Below are 7,292 nucleotides of genomic sequence, written 5' to 3'. Positions count from 1 at the left end.
CTCACTGTTCTTATACATCATTAGTCAGACAAAAGAAAGTTTCCTAATGGGGTTTTAGATTCTCTTGAATCAAAAAAAAAAATGCATTTCCAGATGTTTTAATTATTAAATTTCAAAATTGTATGATACATCATGTTTTTGTTATTCTCAACTAACTGATAAAGAGAGTCATTTAGCATGAAATTTAATTAAAAAGTGGAACTAATATTGGACAGAATCAAAATAGAAGGTCTAATGAATAAGGTATCTAGAATGAAGTTTTTGCCATAGGTACAGCATAGTTATGGAGTGGTCAAAATAGTGTAATTTAATTACCCTACATAGGGGACTGTATTGGAGACAGATGAAAGATATTTAAATGACTAAGCACCCGGAAGCTGCCCATTCCGCCAGCTTGCCGGCACCTGGTGTCCGCGCTGCTGGACTAAGGACACCTGCGTGTCTTCCGCGCTCTCCCCGCCGGCCCGTCACCCCTGCCTCGCGCCCGATGGTGAGCAGTGTGTTGTGCCGCTGTGTGGCTTCCCCGCCGCCGGACGCCGCAGCCACCACCTAGCCGTCCGCCTCATCGCCAGCGTCCGTGGACCCTTGCGGCGGCGCCCTCTGCGGGGGCCCGGACCACCGGCTGCGCCTTTGGAGCCTTTTCCAGACTCTCGAAGTCAACCGCGAAGGCCGCCTGTGTGTCAACGACCTGGCCATGGGACTTCGGCTCCTGGGACGGCACCGCACAGAGGGCGAGATCCAGAAAATTGTACAAGCTGGCGACAAAGACCTCGATGGGCAACTAGACTTTGAAGAGTTTGCCCATTATTTCCAAGATCACGAGAAGAAACTGAGGCTGGTATTCAAGAGTTTGGACAAGAAGAATGATGGACGGATCGACGCGCAGGAGATCATGCAGTCCCTGCGGGACCTGGGAGTCAAGATATCTGAACAGCAGGCAGAAAAAATCCTCAAGAGCATGGACAAGAATGGTACGACGACCATCGACTGGAACGAGTGGTGAGACTATCGCCTCCTGCATCCCGTGGAAAACATCCCTGAGATCATCCTGTACTGGAAGCATTCCACGATCTTTGATATGGGTGAGAATCTGACGGTCCCCGATGAGTTCACGGCAGAGGAGAGGCAGACAGGGATGTGGTGGAGACACCTGGTGGCTGGCGGTGGGGCAGGGGCTGTATCGAGAACCTGCACAGCCCCCTTGGACAGACTCAAGGTGCTCATGCAGGTCCACACCTCCCGCAGGGACAACATGTGCATCGTGGGTGGCTTCACCCAGATGATTCGAGCAGGAGGGGCCAAATCACTCTGGCGGGGCAACGGCATCAACGTCCTCAAAACTGCCCCTGAGTCGGCCATCAAGTTCATGGCCTATGATGCAGATCAAGTGTCTCATTGGGAGTGACCAAGAGACTCTGAAGATTCGCTAGAGGCTTGTGGCAGGGTCCTTGGCAGGGGCCATCGCCCAGAGCAGCGGCTACCCGATGGAGGTCTTGAAGACCCGCACGGCCCTGCGCAAGACAGGCCAGTACTCGGGCATGCTGGACTGTGCCAGGAAGATCCTAGCCAGAGAGGACATGGCCGCCTTCTACAAAGGCTATGTTCCCAACATGCTGGGGATCATCCCCTACGCTGGGATAGACCTGGCCGTCTACGACATGCTCAAGAATGCCTGGCTGCAGCGCTATGCAGTGAACAGCGCACACCCCAGAGTGTTTGTGCTCCTGGCCTGTGGCACCGTGTCCAGTGCCTGTGGCCAGCTGGCCAGCTACCCACTGGCCCTGGTCAGGACCCAGATGCAGGCCCAAGCCTCCATTGAGGGCTCTCCGGAGGTGACCATGATCAGCCTCTTCAAACAGATTCTGTGGACCGAGGGGGCCTTTGACCTGTACTGGGGGCTGGCCCCCAACTTCAGGAAGGTGATTCCGGCCGTGAGCATCAGCTACATGGTGTACGAGAACCTGAAGATCACCCTAGGCGTGCAGTCGCAGTGATGGGAGGGAGGCCATCCTGCCCACGGACTCGCTGATCCTGGGCCTGCCACCCCGGGGTGTGTAGCCATCTCATTCTGTGAATGTGCCAACACTGAGCTGACTTAAGCCAAGCTGTGAAAACCCTATAGGATGCACCTGCAAGGGTGGGGGCAGAGCCGGCAGGCCCACGGTGTTTGTCCTGCTGACCCTGGCTGACCCTCGTGTCCGTCCCAGGGAAGACCTGTGGGTGTTCCTCAGGGTCCAGGGCTCAGCAGAACACAGGCTCGCACGTGTGGGGACAGGACATTTCCTGCGGTGCCTGCCGAATAGCTGGGCTGGGAAGCTGGCTTAGTTCTTCCATCGTGACCTCACAGCCAGACCATTGGCGCAGGGTGCCTTCGGGCCCACCTTGCTTCCTTCCTTGCTGCTGTTTTAAATGGTAGGAGGAGGGCCCGCAGCCCACTCCCCACGCTGCTCCTCTCCGCTCAGTCCATGGGGAAGGGTAAGTCTACCCGACCTCAGCCTGACTTCCCAACTGGCAGCGCAGTCACTGGCAGGAAGAGGGAGGAGTCTGGCTTCTGAGCTGCCCTGCAGACGGGCACCTGGATCGCCGTGTGCATGACGAGGGCAAGGCTGCCTGGCGTCCTGGCGCACGGCTTCGTGGGTCCTGGGACCCAGAGGGCCTCTGCTGCCTGCTGCTGGGGGCTCTTGGGGCTCTGAGCTGGCCCCAGCCTCTGTCAGGACTGGCACCAGCTCAGAACTAACTCCCTCTCCCTCCCCGCTGGCATGAGGGCAGTTTCTGCCCTGAGTCTGCACGCCCTGGTGAGAGAAGGAAAAGGTGTTCAAGGACTTAATTATGTATTGTTGGAAAAGACAAGCTGGACAAATGTACAAGTTCTGTTCTTCCAGAGGGAAGACAAAGAGAGCCAATGGCTTGGCCGACTGCATTAAAGTCTGTTTCTGACACCCTGGGGATTCGTGTCCAATCCCAACTGGGGCAAAGTGGGACCAGCCTCACATTCCAGTGATGCAATGTATCACGCTGCTTGGAGCCTATTTATTTCGTATTTATTTGAACAGAGTTACGTCCTAACTATTTTTATAGATTTGTTTAATTAATAGTCTGTCATTTTCAAATTCATCTTTTACTCATATTAATGTTCCTGGTTGACTGCACCTTCCCATCACCTGTGAGGTGGGGTGGGAAGAGGAAGGAGGGGGCCGTGGGAGTGACCCTTCTTGATGCTATATCGTGTCTGTCCAAAGAAATTCCTCTCGGAACTGGTGACAGAAGAAAGGCAAGAAGGCAGAAGGGCCCTGATCATGGAGAGACAGTCGTTTGGCAGGTCAGGGCAGGACCAGCACCTAGGAAGTCTTAGGATCTGAGTGTTTGATCAGGGGGCAGGAAGAATGGGGGAAATCTCAACCCTGTTGAAGATGGAAGTCCAAATCATTTCTTGGACTGGGAGGGATTTCTTTATTCACCCTTTTTGAAGGGCAAGGAAGTGAGGTGCCTATCACTGTGAGTTTGGGGTGGGGGCCAGAGGAGAGGGAGGCCAGCTCCCCACCCGCACCTGTGAAGTAGGCTCCCTCTGTCCTGGGCCCCCCTCTACCCCCGCTCAATAACGCTGGTCAACGTGCAACAGCACAGTCACACTTCCATTCACTGGAATGGCCTGATGAGAACAATTTAAATAGGATGCAAAGATCAATGCAAGATTTATTGTTATATGTAAATAGAGTTATAACTGGAATTGGTGACAACGCAAATTAAGAAAGAATTGGAAGTTGTCATTTAAAACAGCCTTGTAATAAAGTTGTTTCACAGATGAGAAAAAAATAAATGATTGAGCAGTAAACAGGGTAAGGTAGACACAGAAATTGTCCATCTTAAGTGTTTTTAGTTCATATCCAGATTTCTCTCTTAAACCTTCAAGACTTTAAAAGGGCCTGTTTGGTTCTCCCTAACTTACTGTAGGACTTGAATTGGAAAACTATAGTAAACCACTAAAAGGAATTAGAGCCAGAGATGATGATAAGCATGCAGTCTCACATTCAACAAAAAAAACTCAATGAACTTGCATTAGGTTTTAAATGATTCCTGTTTATACCCAGTAGAACCTCAGAAAGGAGAGTGCAAAATCTTATCATCTTACCAGCGTGCATTCTCTCTCTGCTGTTTTTTATATTATGTCTTAGTGGGAGCAAGATACCATCCTCTTTGAAGTTGGCATCACAATGTATTTTTGTGGGCTTCTACTTATGGCAGGCTTACATGGCCTAGGATGAAGAGTCCTATACGGTAGAGCCACTTGTCTATAACAAAGTACAAAGGAGGGGGGTAGAAGCAAGATATCAGTTGAACAGTAGGACTTTCATTTCAAGATCTATTTCTTGAAATGTAGAACACTGGCTCTCTCTTTTTTTTTGCTCATGCTGATAAGGTGGTAACTAAATTAATAATTTGATTGCAAGGTATGAAGTTTATTAATAAGGAGCATGGGAGTGGCAAATAAGAACGAGATTACAGAACAGTGCTGGTAGTAGTTAGTATCAAGCATTAAAGCCACCCCCTCTGCACAATTAAATTCAGTGCTGAACATTTGGAAACAATAGAAGCTAATAAAAAATTGGCTTGGCCTTCCCAAAGTGAGGGAAATGCAAAGCTATGTAGATACTTTCAAAGCTATATAAATACTTGGAAGTGATGATAGCAGAACTCAGGGCAATGGGCTCATGATTAAACTGACATGAAGAATCTCCAGCTGGAATAATGCAATTTCAAAAAGCAATGTTAGTAGCACTGACTGGGCAGCCAAGGACTGATCTATTCTGGTTCAAATACTGAACACCCTGATTTGAGTTTCTAACTTTGTTCCTCAAAGAGGTGTCAAAATGATTGTAACAATGTTGGTTTTCTTCCTCTTTTCCCTACCCGGTAGCCACAAGCATAAGTTCCATCCACAGTATAAGAATGTATGTTTACAATTATAATTCCTGAGTTTGGGAACATTGTTCCTATGTTTCCTTACTTAAGAGAGTATCTGAGCAACCCAAACTCTGAACACTATCCATACCGAATGTCCATGTTAACTCAGGCAGTCCTAACTTTATTTCATCTCAGCATAGCTATTTTCTGCTGATGAATTAAATAGCAAAATGTTGTTTCAGGTTGTGTTTTAAGGTTGTGCCCTAGACAGAAATTCAAGAATCAGTTTAGTCAACAGAGCTGCATTTCCTAGCCTACATTTGATTGAATGTGTTCTGTCCACAAAGTGCTTTGGAGCAAAGATGGTAGGTGATATATAATAACTAAATAGGCAGAACTATATTGGGGCAGTTAGGGTGGGAAACAGAAGAAACATGCCCATTTATAGATGTTGCCATCAGGCTGTTCGAAGGGAAACTGGTACAAAACATGTTGTCAATAAGAGCAGATTCAATAACTCATTGTTATTAATATAAGCCAAAATCAATCACTTGGGGAAATATCACTTTTAAATGTTTATTTGATCATCAGGTTTCGTATCCAAAGTAGCCATATTTATTAATTTCCTTTCTCCACATCAGTTTTTATCCCATTTTAGTCTTCTACATTAATAATATGTAGAAGTACACATTACTACACATTAATAATATGTAGAAGTACACATTACCTCCTTTCAACAAATTTAAATTGCTGATAATCTCTAAAACTGCCAGGAATAGAACTATCCTGTTGATACCCATCAGCCCAGAATTAGTGGAAATAATATTATTATTTTAAGTCACTAAGTTTTGGGGGTGATTTTTATGTTGCAACATATATCTAAAAACTTAACATAGAAATAAATAAAACATTTTGAAATTTGTTCAGATTTTTAAAAATGTTTCACATTGATAAAATGTGACCTCCCAAATTAATATTACAGCTCAGTCTCCCACAATATATAGATGGAAAAAATCATACACACACACACAATGCCCACACATATACTCATTCTCACACACACACTATATTATTAAACAGAACCAACTCAAACATTAAAAGAATAATAAATACTATAAATAAGAGTGGTTCATCCCAGCAAAGCAAGTGCAATGCTAGGAGTATGATGGAGATCTGAATAATGAGGCATTCTCACATATAATAAACGGAAACAGCCTTTGGGAAGGCAATATACCAATATCGAAATTTAACATACATATGCTTTTTTATCTAGTAATTCCATTATTAGGTACTTATCTGATGGGAAGGCTGAAATAAAACTATGGCCTAGGACTTCCCTGGTGGCACAGTGGTTAAGAATCTGCCTGCCAGTGTGAGGGACAGGCAGATCCCACATGCTGCAAAGCAACAAAGCCCGTGTGTCACAAATACTGAGCCTGCGCTCTAGAGCCTGCGAGTCACAACTACTGAGCCCACGTGCCACAACTACTGAAGCCCGTACACCCAGAGCCCATGCTCCACAAGAGAAACAACTGCAATGAAAAGCCCATGCACCTCAACGAAGAGTAGCCCCCGCTCACCGCAACTAGAGAAAGCCTGCGCACAGCAACAAAGACCCAACGCAGCCAAAAATAAATAAATATGGCCTAATATATACGAGATAGACTATTGATTGTGGCATTGTGTGTAAGAGTTAAAAACTGAAAAATAAAATCTAAATATCCATAAATAAGAAAATGATTGATTTATTTTTAAAATCCTTATTAGGCAGAAGTTTACAATGAATTAAATAAGTGCTTAATATCTCTAAGATGGATGAACTGAAGGAAAAAAGTATGTTACAAAATGATATAGAATACAGTGAGTTGTTGATACGATCTGTATAAAAGGTGTATATGCCGTTTCTTGAATTTGCATACAAAATTTTAAGAAAGAAACACAAGAAAACATTAAAGATATTACAGTAATTAATTTGGTTAGTGGGATGCGGAAAGATGAGAGAGAAGAGAGAAGTTTACTATTTATATTAAACATTTCTATTTGTCTTTGTTATATTCATGAATAGATGATAGATAGATAGACAGACAGACATTCCATGTTTATGCATTGATCTCTGTACTTTCTGATGTATTTACTTATTTTCCTCAAGTACCTCCTGTCATCATTTTTGTTAGGTAGGCAAGTGTTTTTCATAGTATCTCTCTTTTAATAGAATTTAACAGATTTTATTAAATTTCTTTATCTATTAAAAGAGAAACAATACAAATGTGTACTTATGAAACAATTATTTCACTTCTAGAAATATACTTTAAGACAATGTTTTGTAAACTATAATTTTATTAATTAGTGGGTAGGGAAAGCAATTTATCAAGTAAAAATCAACATTTTAT

General features: G+C 44.7%; 1 pseudogene; it reads left to right on the top strand.

The window, feature by feature from the left end:
• The first annotated feature begins 487 nt into the window (after positions 1–487).
• LOC112404662 (calcium-binding mitochondrial carrier protein SCaMC-2 pseudogene) lies at positions 488–1,994 on the top strand (annotated as a pseudogene).
• Positions 1,995–7,292: the final 5,298 nt, after the last annotated feature.

The sequence above is a fragment of the Neophocaena asiaeorientalis genome, unplaced genomic scaffold, assembly GCF_003031525.2.
Source record: "Neophocaena asiaeorientalis asiaeorientalis breed wild unplaced genomic scaffold, Neophocaena_asiaeorientalis_V1.1 scaffold383, whole genome shotgun sequence".
NCBI classification, from domain to species: Eukaryota; Metazoa; Chordata; class Mammalia; order Artiodactyla; family Phocoenidae; genus Neophocaena; species Neophocaena asiaeorientalis.
The sequence above is the reverse complement of the archived record's forward strand: the minus strand, read 5'-3'. Positions and strand labels throughout refer to the sequence as shown.